Below are 18,231 nucleotides of genomic sequence, written 5' to 3' on the forward strand. Positions count from 1 at the left end.
TCAGATGGATTTATTTATGAATTCTATGAAATTATGATCACCAGGTTGCTCCAATCTTCTATAAGTTGTTACAAAAAATAGAAAATGAGTATTTCTGAGATCATTATGAGGCCATTATAATCTTGATATAAAACCAGAAAAGGGCAATATGAGAAAAGAACAATATAAACCAATTTCACTCATGATTATATTTGCAAATATTCCAAATAAAATCCAACATTATATAAAAGGTTGGGTGTATCCACAAAAAATACAGAAAAAAGCATTTGTAATTAAACACCCATTCATGATAAAAGCTTTTGTAAACTAGAATAGAAGGGAACTTCCTCAACCTGATGAAAGATATCTATAAAATTTGATAAAGGATATCAAGAAACATGATCCTAATGTACAAATATTAAAACTTTTATCTTTATATTTTTAAAGACTTATTTATTTATTTTAGAGAGAGACTGAGAGCAAGAGCATGAGTGGGAGGGGCAGAGGGAGAGAGAATCTCAAGAAAACTCCATGGTGAACAAGGAGCAAGGAGCAAGGAGCAAGTCCAATACCCAACCAACTGTGCCAACCAGGCACCCCAAAAGTTTTACCTTTAAAATAAGGAACACACTAGGGGTGCCTGGGGGTCTCAGTAGGTTAGGCATCTGTCTTTGACTCAGGTCATGATACAAGGGTTCCAGGTTCGAGACCCACCCCAGGCTCCCTGCTCAGTGGGGAATCTTCTTCTCCCTTTCCCTCTACGCCTCCCCCCCCAACCCTGCTCTCTCTTTCAAATGAATAAATAAAATCTTAATTAAAAAGTAGGGAACACATTAGAGGATATACTTCAATTTGCATTATATGAGAGGCTCTATCAGCATAATAAGAAAAGTAAACTAAATAAAAAAGAATTGGAATGGAAGAAATATTTTCACTATGCGGAGATAATATGAGTTATTCCTTAAAAACACTGAAGATTCTGCCTGTAATTGATTAAAATAATTGTATAATTTAATAAATGGCTGGATATAAGTCCACCTACCAAAATCAAATGCATTTCTTTTTTTTTTTTAAGATTTTATTTATTTATTTATTCAACAGAGAGAGACATAGGAAGAGAGGAACACAAGCAGGGGAAGTGGGAGAAGGAGAAGCAGGCTTCCCGCTGAGCAGGGAGCCTGATGTGGGGCTCAATCTCAGGACCCTGGGATCATGACCTGAGCTAAAGGCAGACACTTAATGACTGAGCCACCCAGGTGCCCCTCAAATGCATTTCTATACACTACACATGACTACTTTAAGGTAAAATGCGTATTAGTAAAAAAACCCACGAAGTGCCTAAAAGTAAATTTAACAAGAGTATGCAACATCTGTGTATTAACAAATTAAAAGTTTTGCTGAATGACATTAAAGAAGATCCAAATAAAGGAAGACAGGAAATTTATCATAATAAAGGTATCAATTATCCCAAATTAATTTATATATTTACTCAAATTTCAATTATAATACCAACAGGGTTGTTTGAAGAACTTGACAAGATGATGAGAAAAATTTACATAATAAAGATCCAAGACTAATCATTTCTTCTTTTGAAGAAAAATGTTGTAGAGAGACATGTTCTGCTTGATAGCAGGACATATTTTGAAAATGTAGTAATAAAGCAGTGTGGGCCTGGCATAGCAAAGACAAAATAATCCGTAGAATGTAAGAGCAATCTCAGAAACAGACTAATCATAAATATTTTTGTTATATTAAGAAGGAGATATAGATCTGCTGGAACAAAACTGCAATTCGATTAATGGAGGTGTGAATAAATAGATATCTTTAAATAAGAAATCAATTCCAATTGGATTAAAGACATAAATGTCAGAAGAAAAATTATGGAAATCTTAATAGAAAATGTACGTGAAAAAATTTCTGTACTCAGGGTGTAGGAGAATATCCTACACAAATTATAAAATGTGTCAACTCTTGAAGAAACAACTGATGAAATTGATTATATTAAAATTAAGAATTTCTGGTCAGCAAAGAACCTAAAGATATAAAACAGGTAAGGCTGAGACTGGGAGAAGATATTTACAACACATATAGCCAAAAGGACATTACCTTCAAGAAAATATATGATTATTACAAACAATAAACAAAAGACAACCAAAGATTTTTTTCTTAAAAAGCAAAAGATGCCTTTTTCCTGGAAAAAAAAGAAAAAGATGTAAACAGGAATTCCCCTGATGAAATTCATGCATCAGTAAATATATGAAGAGATAAATGACCTTATTAATATTCATGAAAATACAAACCAAAATCACAATAAGAAATAATTTTATATGCATTCAATTTGTAAAAACTAAGGTTTCTTAAAATATCCACCATAGGAAAGACTATAGATCAACCAGATCTCTTCTACGTTGCCAATGGAGATGTAAAGCTATACAAGAACTCCAGAAAAAAGTTTGGGGTGAAAAAGCAAGCCCAAGTAGATTATACATAACATATCTTTATTATAGTGGTTAAAAACTACTAAAACTGAACATTTTCTTTAGGCAAAGATATAAAATCTTTTTTTTTAAAGATTTTATTTATTTATTCATGAGAGACAGAGAGAGAGAGAGAGAGGCAGAGGGAGAAGCAGGCTCCCTGCTGAGCCGGGAGCCCGATGCGGGACTCAATCCCAGGACCCTGGGATCATGACCTGAGCCGAAGGCAGACCCTTAACCATCTGAGCCACCCAGGTGCCCCAAGATATAAAATCATTTTAACAAATGAGATTAATGAATATCATTTTGAAGATAATACTTACTATGGCAGGGTGTCTGAAGGTAAGAATTGTGGAGGATCCCAAGGACAGATGTAAGTTATTATTAATTTTCTGGTTTTCCATTTGGGTAGGTTTACAAGATTTAATTTAATTTTAAATGAATGAATAAATAATTGAATGAATAGGACAATGCATTAACACTGAAGATGGTGTGTCCTGAGATCTATTTTTAAAATGTGTTATGGGAGTTGATAATGCAGTATCACAAAGTATTTGAGTGTCAAAGCAGATCCACATGAATCATAGATACTATGCAACACCAAGCATTACTGACAGGCAAAGAACACAAACAAACAAGAACAAATTCAGCAATATCTGTCTCTGGAAGGGCTCCATTATGTCAAGCATAACTTTCCTGAAAAATCCCATTTTCAACAGTGAGACACATTTTTGTTTCAAGATAACAAATGTGTTTTACTATGAGTATGGTGCGAGTTCATTCTTAGTTTTTACACTCCATTTTTTACAGAGACGGGCAACCTGTGCACCTATCTTCCATTCTTCAGGCAACAGCATCCCATAAATCTATAGATTTTATATTTATTTCCAATAAGCAATCTTGAAAGAGCTGGTGTGTCCTGCTGAAGAGATCTGGCATTAGCGTTTTCATCGTTATCTTTCTGCTAGTAACTTCCATCAGCATGTTTATGTGTAGGTTTAGTAGGGGGCCAACATTACCTTCTTGAGAAAGGAGGACAGAGTTACAGACATACTGTTAACTTTTTTCTTCCCTGATAGAAATATATCTGTAGGACAGACTGGGATAATAATTGGGATGGGGATGGGATGAGAGACAGTGGAGAGAGGAATCAGAAAGGCTTTACAGAAAAGATGATAAAATGGGAAGAAGTCACAGAGGTATGGAGGTTTATGACATGTGACAGAAATTATAATTCTTCACGATGCCTTGAGAAAATAGTTGGAAGTGAAAGGGAATTAGGTTTGGTATGGTTATGAATGATCCCAGACTCTTGGTGGCTTACATTACTCATTGTTGAGCAACATCACCAGTCAGCATGGAAACATGCCAATCTTGTGACAAAAGAAAAAAGTAAGCCAACTGGAGAAAACATGAAATAGGTGATGGAACTTTTGTTTGAAAGTTGTATAATGCTGCTTCCATTTATATCTCATTGGCCAAGTAAGTCACATACTCCAACCTCACAGGGGGGTATTACATTTCTCTTGTAGGGTACCATTATACCACACAGCAATGCATAGGGATGCATAATCATTTTACAGTTGATAGGGGAGCAAATGATTGGAAGCAATAATACAATCTACCACTGGGGAAATGTTACAAAGTAAAGCTTGACAGAAATACATCAATACGGTCTTTAGTGCTATACCATATAGATAACATTACAGCCTTTGATTATTATAATCAGGCAAGTTAAAAGGACAGTATTTGACTTTTAGGAATATCCTTCTTGCAGCTGCATAGATGATGAGTCGAAGGGGAGACATTCTAAAGACATACTGGTTAAAAAAACTATTGTATGAATCTAGGCTATAGTAATAGAGACCGATGGGCGAGCGCAGATATAAGATATACTAAGGAGGAGTAGCTATAATCTGAGAGACCTAGCAAACAATTTGATTTAGGGAGTGAACAACAGAATGATTTGAAGACAAAACCTATGAGATTTCTGCGCTGTACGTCACGTTGGATACTGAAACCATTTGATAAGGTAGGAAATAGATTTAGGTGGCAAAATACGACAATGAGACAGATATGATCCTGACCTTACAAAAAAATGTTTGGATTGTAGATATATATTTTGGATTTAGGCATATAGGTAGATAATCAACTTATGTGACTGATAAGGTAGGCCTCTGCTTTTCTCCCTTTATATACATCCCCAACACAAAGGAGAGAACACGAAGTAACATCAATATTGAGAGATCAGGAAGGAAACAGAATCCCATAAAGGGAGCTGAGGAAAGAAAATTATTAAAGAGTAGATAAACTGGGCACAGTGATATCACGGGAACCAAAGGAGGAAAATTTTCAAGGATGCAGTGGTAAGTCACATGAAATGCTGGAAAGAGGTTATACAAGATAAAGACTTGTAAGTGTCTGATTATAAGTGTCCAATAGATTGGTCACTTTTTCCTGTTTAAGTGAAGTGAAAGCCCAGAACCAGGATGTGGTACCTTGAGGAATATGGTTTGGTGGTAAGGAAGTAAAAGCACCTCAAAAGCAAGAGTAAAATAGGGCAAAAGCTATGGAGAGAGGTATTTTGTTGTTGTTGCTGTTGTTGTTGTTAAGTTAGGAGAGACTGCACTTTATGTTATAGATTTGGTAAACTCACTGAGAGAAAAAGGTTGAAAATACAAGAGAGGCAAGAAAGGATGACACACTGGACAGAGACCAAAGAAAGATGGGCAGGAATCAGATGAAGAATCCAGGTGGAAGAATTACCAGCCATTAAAAAAGGAATTGACTTGGATGCTCTGTGCTATATTAAAACTATATTATACCAGGGGTATTCAAACCTTTTCTGAAAAGGGCCAGAGAATAAAGCCTTTCGGCTTTGGGGCCACACAGTCTCTGTTGCAACCACTCAGCTCTGCCGTTGTAGAGAAAAGGGAGTCATGCACAATCCATAAATGAATGGGTGTGCATTTCATTTACAGAAACAGATCATTGGCCATAGTTTACTGACCTCTATATTATACTGCTAAATCTCTTGAAGGAATTAGAAGGCAGATGGCTCTGGGGCCAAAATATTTATAATACAGTAAATAGAGTCCAGAGATCCTGATTTCAAAAACAAATTCCAAATATACTTTTTATCATAAATTCATGTGCATATTATGTTAAAATAACTGGTTAATTCAGGAAACTTTAATTTTCTGGGTTTATTTATGGATTATTAATTTATAGGTTATTTATGGGCCTATTTCTCACTGAGGCAGCTTTCTTCCTACTGACATAAGCTTGTTTCTTTCCTTTAGAATGAGTAATCAATGAGTAAGAATGAGTAAAATCCTCCCCAACAATTATTAAGCACTCTATCTTGTCATAAATAAATAAAAAGGTTTACTTGGTCTTTTTTCTTTTTTTGAATCTTAATGGAAAATATCAAAACTCTGGCTGAACAAACTTGACTTCTAATTAAATCAGCATGCTTTCTAATTTCAAGTAGTGCGTGGACACTCACCTTAACTACAGAACGTTGGTAATGATCATTTCCCAAAAAGAGTCACAGGAAGTATAAAGGTCATATCAAAGATATATGTGCCCATTGTCTGTCCCAGTAGACTCTCCAAACATGTTTTTCCTTTGAAATGGACCTGTCCTCTAATAAGATATAAAAGACTAATTTTCTTATCTTTCTACAGCTGGGACAAGGTTAATTTGAACACGGCCTATTGACACCATAAAGCCTTCAGCTTTGCTTGTGACAGCTAGGGGACTTCTCAAGAATAGAGATGACACTTTTATATCTGTTGTTAAAGATAAGAACCTATTTTGGATTCAGTCCAAAGGAAAAAATAATATACCATGAAAAAGTATTCTCCCAAACATTCAAAAATCCAAAAAGAATTTTACTTCCTAGCTCCCACATCAACTTGTCAATGATTTCACTCAAACTGGGTGTGTATTAAGTGATTAAAAGCAAGTATCTCTCCACTTAAGGGAGATTTCTGAATTCCTCTGCTCTGCTAAATAAATACATCCCATACTGATTTTTATCATTTGCATTTCTCTGTCAAGTCTGGACATCTTCTGGACCACACTACTGTGCACTTAAATTAAGTAATCTCCAACCACTTTCCTACATCTGATAATTGTGATTATGTGATTCTATCACCAGTTTTCTTTGTTTGTTTCTTGTAGTGATAAGGAAAGTGATAATCAGAGATAGTCAACTAGTGCCATAGACTATGAATGAAATTAAGGAGTACTTCCAACTTGGATTTGCGAAGCAGAGTTCTGTGAGCTCAGATAATTGTTATTTGTGCCAGCGTATTAGCTCACTGCATTTTTCTGGTCTCTCACATATCTGGCACAGGATAGAGGCAAAATATAGGTATAAAATTCACTTCCTGTTATAAACAAATGAGTCACAAAATCTCACAAAGACGTGTGTGTTCTCTCTGATCTTCAGAATAGCAATTCTTTGAAAGAAGTCACATAAGATCACAGATTCTATCCGAAATAGGCCTTTTAAGTCATGTATAATTCAGTCTCTTCATATTACAGTTGAGGAAATTGAGACCTAGGGAGGGAATGTTACTTGCTAAAGGTCTTGAAGTTAATAGTGTCAAATCCAGGATTGACGCTCCTAACGCAGTGCTCTATTCACATGATCAGACTCCCTCTTACACACGAAGGAGATACAGGAAACATAGGACATCATCTTTCCTTGCTGTTGGATTTTTAATGGCATCAATGTAGGATACAGTTGTCTTCATAGAGATTGAAAATCAATGTTTTAATTAAGAAAACAAGCAACTGATAAATACACACAAAAGAAGGAATTTATGAATCGAATCATTATTGGATTACATCAATGTTTTTCATTTGTAAATAGCAACCCATTAGAAGGTTTTGCAATCAATTGTATGGGTAACAAGCAGATTTTTAATAGAATAGGAGGGAGGCAAACCAAAAGAAACTCTTCAGGATAGAGAACAAACTGAGGGTTGGTGGAGGGAGGTTGGGAGGTGATGGGCTACATGGGTGATGGGTACTAAGGAGGGCACTTGTTACAATGAGCACTGGGTTCTGTATGCAAGTGATGAATCAATAAAGTGTACTCCTGAAACCAATATTACACTATATGTTAACTTACTAGAATTTAAATAAAAACATGAAACATAAAAAAAATAAACTGGAAAACAGGATAGAATAGATAATACCAGAAAGATTCATATTTAGTACATTTTCATGAAATTCTTGTTTCAATTACAGATACATTTATATATAGGTATACTGTTGTAATGCAAATTGTATCACTTACCCAGCATCAGAAGAAAACTATTTGAAAATCACTGGACTACACTACATCAATGGCACGCAGGAATTCACCAGTACTACACAGCAACACAGTAGAAATTGCTATAAGAGCCAAGAAAGAAACTTTGATGCTGCAGTTGTCACCTGAGTGGAAGTTTTTGATCTAGCTTCTACTGAGAGAAGGTTCTCTCTGGTCTTTGCCTGCACTTCTTTGTCACAGCGATAATGGTTCAAATAATGCTCAGCCATCCTCCACCTCCTAAACCTAGACTCAGGGTCCTTGTAAGAATACAGAATGCTCTAATAGGCAGCTCAGCACCACTTGACAAGTTTCAAGGAAAGAGATAACAAAAGCAAGATGCCCTCCCAGCTGCAGAGAAGAAGCAGCACCCAAAGAACAGAGGGAAACATTGTGCCGAGCAATGGGGCATAGCCTTCTGGTGATGGCAAAGAACATTAGAAGTGAGCCATTCTATCAGAGAGGAGGTGACATCCCCAGGAGCACAAAAAAACCCTGAGGGAAAAAGGCAGAGATGTCATCTACTTATTTCAAACCTGCACAGTGATTTATGGAAACATTTTCAGTTTTCCCCCACTGAATATATATGTGATATTCACCTTAGGCCCCCCCCCATTTTAACTGTATATTTTCTACACAAGACTAGATATATGGAGAAAAATAAAAGAAAGTAAGGCACACAGACTGGGGAGATACTTAAGACTCATTTTCGGGAGTCCATCACAGATAAAAACCTGATAAACTGGGACACCTGGGTAGCTCAGTTGGTTAAGCATCTGACTCTTAGTTTCAGCTCAGTTAATAAACTCAAGATCGTGGGATTGCGCCCGACATCGGGCTCTGCATTCAGCATGTACTCTGCTTGTCCCTCTTGCTCTTCTCTGCCTCCCACTCACTCTCACTCTCTCACTCTCTCAAATAAGTAAGGAAATAAATAAATAAATAAATAATCATTTCAAAAACCTGATAATCTTGAGTAATTTTCAGTGTGGGCACTCACAAATTCTGCACCAGTCATGCACAGATCTCCTCTCTGAGAGACTCTGAAAGAAATGCAGCTGACAACAGAAAAAACTCAAATTGCTGCTCTTAATATTAAATTTTCACCTCTACTTTATATCATCACTCACCTACAATTCCATGGGAGGGAAGAGGTGGGTACTGTGTCTACTAAAATTGTCCCTCCCAGTCCCAACATGTAGCAAATGGAAAGGTGATTCCTTTTATGCAAAAAGTGATAATGAGTATGAGGGTCAACTATAAATTCGGAAAGAAGCAAATACAGGCATACGGGATCATCATAAGCTAGACCTTCAGCCAGGACATAACCAGAATTCACCTAACTAAACTCTCACTTGGTACTCTTATGCAGGGAGAAAGGCAAAAGTTAGAATTAGGGAAAACCTTTGATGGAGCAAACTAACAAAGACCCAGTCATTTCTGTATGTCAAATGGCCCACCATACTCTGCTCCCTACTGCTCTCCGCCGGCCTCTGTGCTCCCTCTCTACTTCATGGCTCTCACCCCTCCCTCTCAGGTTTCATTAACGAGTAACAGGAAACAGACTATTCCAGAGTCATGAGATACCCATCTCCACAAAAGCCTTTTGAGTTAGGGAATATTTCTGCTACTGATTTAGGTATCATCTTACTCACTTTGTAAAATCAGGATGTCAGAGGCATTAAAGAACACTTATAAGTTTTCCCAACTCAATTGTACTTATTCTCTATCCTATTCCTGTAATACTTAGGAGGATATGTGTTAATTTTATGAACTAATTTTAGCTGAGGAAAAAAATTTATATACTTAAAATATGCACTCCAAAAGTTTCATTTAAAAGTTCTCTATCATACCATAGCAAGTTTCTATATCCCTTTCATTCAATATTGAATATATACCACTCACTATGCCAAAGTAAAAATTATAATATGTACCGCTCCTACCAAACTCTTAACTCATGTTCCTGGATTCAGTGTTCCTTTACTGTGTTTCTCTCACCATCTCTGGTAGAGGTCCTCTCTCTTCCCTCCCAAATCCTTCAAGGTGCCTGGTATTGCTGACTTCCTGAAATTCAGGATGATAGAGTTCTATTCCAATAGCATAAATAGTTTGAACTTAACAGAAATTTGTCTCCATGTTCCAGAGATTTTTATTACTTCCAGTAAGGAGTTAAATATATAGCTTATGGTGGTTCAACTTGTGATGATTTTTGACAGTGGTAAAACCAAACAGTATTATGAGGTAGGTGGTTAAAGCACACCAAAATCTCAATCAGGGCATCCTCAAGCTATCTCGACTAAGTACACAGACTAAGTAAAAAACAAGTATATCCTATGTAAATGCAGTTGTAAGACAAGTCCCATACCTACCTTCCAACCAGATGGCTGTGTCTTAAGCCTCTTCTATATAGTAAGACTGGAAAAACCATGTGTGTAGGCAGAACTTACTAGGCTCTTAGTAGTATGAGTTTTTTGGGGGTGGAGAAGTACACCAGAGTAGATGGGCTAGAGCTTGGGTACCTTACAAAAGAGGTATGCTCACATCCATTCACTCCATGATCCAGTGCTAAAGGACTTAGGAGGAGCATATGTAATTGAGGCAAGTTTCATAACCAAGTCTAATTCAGTAGGTCAGAAGAGACTGTAAATATCTTCATATATATTGTAAGCTTCTTTTCCAAAGATATTTTTATTTCTGGAAGATGTCTATAGGAAAAAGATCTCTGGAGGGAGGGCAATAAGGGAGCCTAATACATAGCTGATCAACTTATTTAATTTTACTTATTTATGTATTTACTTTTTAGGGAGAGAGAGAACACACACATGAGAGCAGGGGGTGAGGGGCAAAAGGAGAGAGAGAGGATCTCTTTTTTTTTTTTTTCCAGATTTTATTTGCTTATTTTGAGAGAGAGAGTGGGAGAGCATGCACCAGCAGGGGGAGGGGCAGAGAGAGAATCTCACGCAGACTCCACACCGCATGCAGAGGCTAACGCGGGGCTGGATCTCACAACCCTGAGATCACGACCTGAGCCGTAATCAAGAGTTGGATGCTTAACCGACTGAGCCACCCAGGTGCCCCTCAACTTACTTTTTTATGTATTTTAAAAAAATTCTGTAGTAAGTGAATTTTGTCATTTTACAGATGCAACTTAAATAAACTCTTATACTATACATTTTACTAAGACAGAAACATGTTAATTTACATTAGGAGTTTGGGATTATATAATTAAATGAAAAGGTTTTCATTCCTGAAAAGAGATGTAGGAAATACTTCTTTGAGATCCCAGTGCCAAAAAGAATCTGAAGGCTGAAGGACAGATAGTACTAAAGAGGCTTTTATACTTCCCATATTTTTAATGAATATTTGCAAAGGGCATTCATTCTATAAGCAAAGTATTGTACTAACAATAACAGAACCTTTTGCTACCAAGTTAAGATTTGGCATCAGTTGCAAAGTTAACTTTAGACAGGATAAAATTAGGATATGCTATTATAAGAAATAAGAAATATGACCCCAAGTAAATGATGTATTTTCTCCACGTGTATCTATACAAGTGACATTTACTTCAAAGTATCTGTATCATAGGTAATTTACTTATTACAATAGCACAGCCACTACTCAAAAATACACTTCTAAAGCTTTCTTGACACTTTTAGGCATTTTAGCCTCTCTTTACATACCCTCAATTGAAGAAAATCTTCACTCTTTGAAGATGGATTTTACTGTTGGGAAAAAATATGCAGTCATATAAAACCATAATTTGGCAAAAAAAAAAAAAAAGGGACGATCAATCTGAATACCATGTTTTGGTCAAAAACATTTCAAAGAAGACATACTATGATCCAGAAAATCATCATGTTGAAGAAACCAATCACAAGACTTAAAATTCCTATACAAGATTGATAGGACACTTAACCTCATTAAACAAACTTCAATGAACTGCCATTGGTGTCAAACTAATACAAGGTCATATTAAATTGTTGTATATACCTATCGGTCCATACACAAAAATCTCCTTGAATAATTTAAGACTTCGACATCATAAACACGGCTGCATTATTTTCATGTCATTCTAAAAACATGATGTTACAGAAGCTATTTTCCCAAAATTCATGAACGTTGTCTAACGTCACTTAAAATGAGTAGAACTCATATCAAGTGTTGAACATCTGTTGTTTCTGTGCATTCCTCTATTTGTTCTCTTTGCTCCATAGAAATTTTCATAATAGTCCTAACTTCTTTCATGGTGAGATTCAACTGCTTCTTTATCTAACTGTAACTCCTTGGCCATCTTTTTCACAATTATCTTCAGGAATAAGCTAAAACATGATGTCTCATCAGGACAGTCTCTTCTGCTGCCTTTAAACTTGGGACGTTAAATCTCCTTACTCAGAGACTTTAAAATATACAGAACATGCCATCTACCAATTCTATTTTGACAATATATTCTAAGGAATTAATCTCAAATGCAGACCATTTTTTACTCTCAAAGGTGTTCAATACAATGTGTAAAATGAGTCTCATTTTGTTGTAAATTTCAGAAACTCAACTAAACCTAACTTTAGGATGAGGAGATTATTAGTTCATTAATCCAAAGAAGGATTGAAAGACCAAGCTGTGGAAAGGACATGGCAGCAACTGTGCTCAGGAGCAAGTGCAGCAAGAATTAAAATGCTGTATCTTAAGTCTATTTTTCTATGAATATATGTTTGTCTTTCTCCACAAATCAGCCCTTTCCATATGACCTTATTTGCAGCTGCCAACAGCTGCCAAAATTTTTAACTTATACTATCAGCCATAACAAAAAGAATGTTCTATTAGTTTATAAATTCAAAACCTCTATGAAAGGAAACAATTAGCCAAGCTTGAGGTCTGGTCCTAACACTTTGACCTTTCAACTATGGCCTAGATGATAAGGCCATGCAAGAATGTAACAGCACCTTTGGTAACAAGGTAGCTAGTGTAGGGGTAGGAGTAAACCCCAGAAAAAGAGGAAAGATATTGGACAAGACAATAATAGGTACCTGGTAAAAGTGTAAATATTACAAACACCTCTGAAGGCCAAAAATCTTTGATTTGTTAAATAAATTAGGATACATATATTCAATGGAATCTCTAAAACCATTAAAAGTAATTAAAAAATTTTTTTAACAAACTAGATAAAATACCTCAAAAACAAGTATTTTTTAATGTTTTACTATATAGGATCAAGAAACATATAAGGAATTATCTTAATCATACAAAACAGTTCATAGGAAAAATTGCAAAAGTATGTAAAATAAAAACAGATATTGACTACTGGTGATCTTTTTTTTATTTTAGGCATATTTCTACTTTCCGATTTTCAAAAATTACCTAAGACTAGTTACTTTGGGAAACAGAACAAAAACATAAAATGTGACTAAATAAACACTCTTACACTTGACATTATCCATCTCTACATGCTTCTTTTAAACCAGTAAATTCACACTTTGAGATTTAACTTCACATGCAATTTGATAAAAATTGTTACTCAAAATAACGGCCATTCATTTTTTAAACTTGTCATGGAACAATATGCATTTCTAGTTATCACAACTGACAGCACAGCATAGAGTGAATGACTTAAAACACTGCTGTTGCATGATAGAATCTGTCAAAATAAGTACCTGCAATAAGTAAACACATTCTTCCTTTCTCCACAGGTCTCAAATTAAATGCCATAATAGTGGGCTATTCAACCTTTGTGTCTTACCACTTGCATTTAAATTTTCTGTAAAGAATGACATGTTCTCGTATATATTTCTGTTACTTATATTTAACTTTTTTAATAAAGAGAATTACTTACAATGAAAAGCATAATCATAAAATGACAACTACATGTCAGTAGGAGAAAAAGAATAAATGAATGAAAGAGTGGTTTTTCATTATACAATATGGTTCATAATAGGATTCCATTAAATTATCACATCCAATACTTTTGAAAATGATGTTATTCAGGAAAAATACACATTATATAAGCACATCAACTTTATAAAATGAGGTCCACCAAGGAATAGGAAGTAAGATGTCAAGAATTATAGTGTCATTGCCCTGTAACTGAGAAGTTATAATATTCCTAGTATGTTGTTACTTAGATCTCATCTGTGGAAGCAAGAGGATGAGAAAAGAGAGAGATTGGAAACTTATGTCCAGTACCAAAACTGTGCTATAACCAATTTCTCATTTAATCCTCATAAGAGTTATATGAAATATATGCTACTGTACTGATTTTACAGATAAGAAAACAAAAACTCAGGAAAGCTGAATAATTTTCCCAAGTTTAAAACGAATCTAAAAAATGGCAGATCTGGGATTCATACCTAGAAACTTCTAATTGACTACCCATAAGATTTCCACTGTATCAGCTCTTGATATGTGGAAACCAAAGATCAGTTGTGAATAAAACAACTTAAAAAATAAAAACAGTAATAATACAGTACTATATTTATAACATTGATTTAGAGTTCACAAGGGCTTATGAATCTATATCTCTCTCACATTTCCTCCATTTGCTTGGATATGGTATACAACAGAGGCTTCATCCCACCTTAAAACTAAGCAGTCCATATGAGACTTCTGATTTTCTTTCAGTTAAATCTGGCCCATGCAAAGCTACTCCATACTCAGTAATGGCACCACCTATTTATCAGGTTGTCCAAGCAAGAAAGCTATGTGTAATCTTTGATCATCACAATTACATCACCCATATCAATTCCTGAAAAGTTATACTATATCCACCACCAAAATACCTCTCGATCTGTCCTTCTACTTCCATGTCCACTGCCATAACTTTAGTGCAAGGTCCTAATCATCATCACTTTCCAGGACTATTGCAACAACCTCCTTAGGGTGTACACCACTTCTACTCTTACCCCTCTAATCTATTCCTGCCATAGCACACAGAGAATCTTTTAAAAATATTAGTAATTTTGATATATTTACTTTGAGGAAATCCTTTAAAAAATGAGAGATTTCCCACGGTCATAACTGTGATGATATAAGAATATAAAAATGTTGATTTTCCTCATATTTATATATAAACAATCCAATTTTAATAAAAGGCTACCAGTAATTTTTAGAAATCTGATCTTAAGATCTTACATTTTTATGAAATGAGAAAAGTCTACAAATAAGAGAAAATATTTTAAACGTGGGGTGGGATTGTTGCCTTCATAGATATTAAGTTAAAAATCCAAAGTAATTGGGGCACATGGGTGGCCCAGTCAGTTAAGCGTCTGATTCTTGGTTTCGGCTCAGGTCGTGATCTCATGGGTCCTAGGACTGAGTCCTATGTTGGGCTCCAAAGTGAGCAGGGATTCTGCTTGAAGATTCTCTCCCTCTGTCCCTCCCCCAACTTGTGGGCTCACTCTCTCTAAGATAAATAAATAAATAAATCTTTATTTAAAAAAAGGTCAATTTAACAATATTCACAAATCAACCAATGTGATATACCACATTAATAAAAGAATAAAAATCATATGATCGATCTCTCCATAGATGCAGAAAAAGTATTTGACAAAGCACAGCATCCATTCTTGATGAAAACCCTCAATAAAGTAGGGATAGAGGGAATATACCTCAACATCATATAGGCCATATACAAAAGGCCCACAGCTAATATCATCCTTAGTGGGAAAAAATTGAGAGCTTTTCCTCTATGGTCAGGAACAAGACAGAAATGTCCACTCTCAAGACTGTTATTTAACATAGTACTGGAAGTCCAAGCCTCAGCAATCAGACAACAAAAAGAAATAAAAAGCATCCAAATTGGTAAGGAAGAAGTCAAACTTTCACTATTCACAGACACATGTTACTCTAGATAGAAAACCCGAAAAACTCCACCAATAAATTGCTAGAACTGATATATGAATTCAAAAAATTCACAAGATCAATGTACAGAAATTTGCTGCATTTCCATACACCAATAATGAAACAACAGAAAGAGAAATTAAGAAATCAAGCCCATTTACAATTGCACCAAAAACCATAAGATAACTAGGAATAAACCTAACTAAAGAGGTAAAAGATAGGGCGCCTGGGTGGCTCAGACGGTTAAGCATCTGCCTTCGGCTCAGGTCATGATCCCAGGGTCCTGGGATCGAGCCCCGCATTGGGCTCCCTGCTCAAGTGGGGGGCCTGCTTCTCCCTCTCCCTCTCCCTCTGCCATTCTCTCCACTTGTGCTCTCTGGCTCTCTCTGTCAAATAAATAAATAAAATCTTTAAAAAAAAAAAAAGAGGTAAAAGATATGTAGTCTGAAAACTATAGAACACTTATGAAAGAAATTGAACAGGACCCAAAGAAATGGAAAAGACATTCCATGCACATGGATTGGAAGAACAAACATTGTTCAAATGTCTATACATGTATCATATGATCTCACTGATATGAGGAATTCTTAATCTCAGGAAAAAAACTGAGGGTTGCTGGAGTGGTGGGGGGTGAGAGGGATGGGGTGGCTGGGTGATCGACATTGGGGAGGGTATGTGCTATGGTGAGCACTGTGAATTGTGTAAGACTGATGAATCACAGACCTGTACCTCTGAAGCAAATAATACATTATATGTTAAAAAAAAAAAAAAAGATAGAAGGACAGGAAAAATGAAGGGGGGGAATCAGAGGGGGAGACGAACCATGAGAGACTATGGACTCTGAGAAACAAACTGAGGGCTCTAGAGGGGAGGGGGTGGGGGGATGGGTTAGCCTGGTGATGGGTATTAAAGAGGGCACGTATTGAATGGAGCACTGGGTGTTATACACAAACAATGAATCATGGAACACTACATCAAAAACTAATGATGTAATGTATGGTGATTAACATACCATAATAAAATAAAAATTTTTTTAAAATGTCTATACTACCCAAAGCAATCTATACATTTAATGCAATCCCTATGAAAATACCACCAGCATTTTTCACAGAGCTAGAACAAACAATCCTAAAATTTGTATGGAACCACAAAAGACCCCAAATACCTAAAGAAATCTTGAAAAAGAAAAGCAAAGCTGGAGGCATCACAATTTGAGACCTCAAGGTATATGACAAACCTGTAGTTATCAACACAGTATGATTCTGGCACAAAAACTGACACATTGTTGGGGTTCCTGGGTGGCTCAGTCACCTAAGCATCTGCCTTTGGCTCAGGTCATGGTCCCAGGGTCCTGGGATCAAGCCCCACGTGGGGCTTCCTGCTCAGCCCCGAGTCTACTACTCTCTCCCTCTCTGCCCTTCTCCCCCACTCATTCTCTCTCTCGCTTACTCCCTCTTTCAAGTAAACAGATGAAACCTTAAAAAAAAAAAAAAAAAAAAACAAAAACACACACAGTGATGAATGGAACAGAATAGAGAACTCAGAAGTTGATCCTCAACTGTACGGTCAATTAATCTTTGACAAAGCAGGAAAGAATATCTAATGGAAAAAAGATAGTCTACTCAACAAATGGTGTTGGGAAAACTGGACAACATGCAAAAGAATGATACTAGGTGACTTTCTTACAACAGTAACAAAAATAAATTCAAAATGGATGAAAGACCTAAATGTGAGACAGGAAACCATCAATATCCTAGAAGAGAATACGGACAGCAACCTCTTTGACCTCAGCTGTAGAAACTTCTTATTAGATATGTCACCAGAAGCAAGGGAAACAAAAACAAAAATTAACTATTGGGACCTTCATCAAGATAAAAATCTTCTGCACAGGGAAGGAAACAACCAACAAAACTAAAAGGTAACCTTTGGGATGGGAGAAGATAATTGCAAATCACATAAATGATAAACAATTAGCATCCAAAATCTATAAAGAATAAACCAAACTCAACACCCAAAAACCAAATAATCCAGGTAAGAAATGGGCAAAAGACATGAATAGACATTTTTCCAAAGAAGACATCCAGATGGCCAACAGACCCATGAAAAGATACTCAATGTCACTCATCACCAGGTAAATACAAATCAAAACTATAATGAGATATCACCTCACACCTGTCAAAATGGCTAAAATTAACAACACAAAAAACAACAGGTGTTGGCGAGGATGTGGAGAAAGGGGAACCCTCTAACACTGTTGGTGGGAATGCAAACAGCCGCAACCACTCTGAAAAACAGTATGGAGGTTCCTAAAAAGTTAAAAACAGAACTACCCTAAGATCCAGCAATTGCACTACTAGGTATTTACCAACAGATACAAAAATGCTGATTTGAAGGGACACATACACCTTGATGTTTATAGCAGCATTAACAATAATAGCCACATTATAGAAAGAGCGCTAATATCCATTGACTGATGAAAGGATAAAAAAGTTGTATGTGTATAATGGAATATTACTCAGCTATCAAAAAGAATGAAATCTGGCCATTTACAACAACATGGATGGAGATAGTTCACTTTAAATCTTAATCTAAGCAAAATTAACTCATTCAGTGAAA

The sequence above is a fragment of the Neomonachus schauinslandi genome, chromosome X (assembly GCF_002201575.2).
Source record: "Neomonachus schauinslandi chromosome X, ASM220157v2, whole genome shotgun sequence".
Lineage (NCBI taxonomy): Eukaryota > Metazoa > Chordata > Mammalia > Carnivora > Phocidae > Neomonachus > Neomonachus schauinslandi.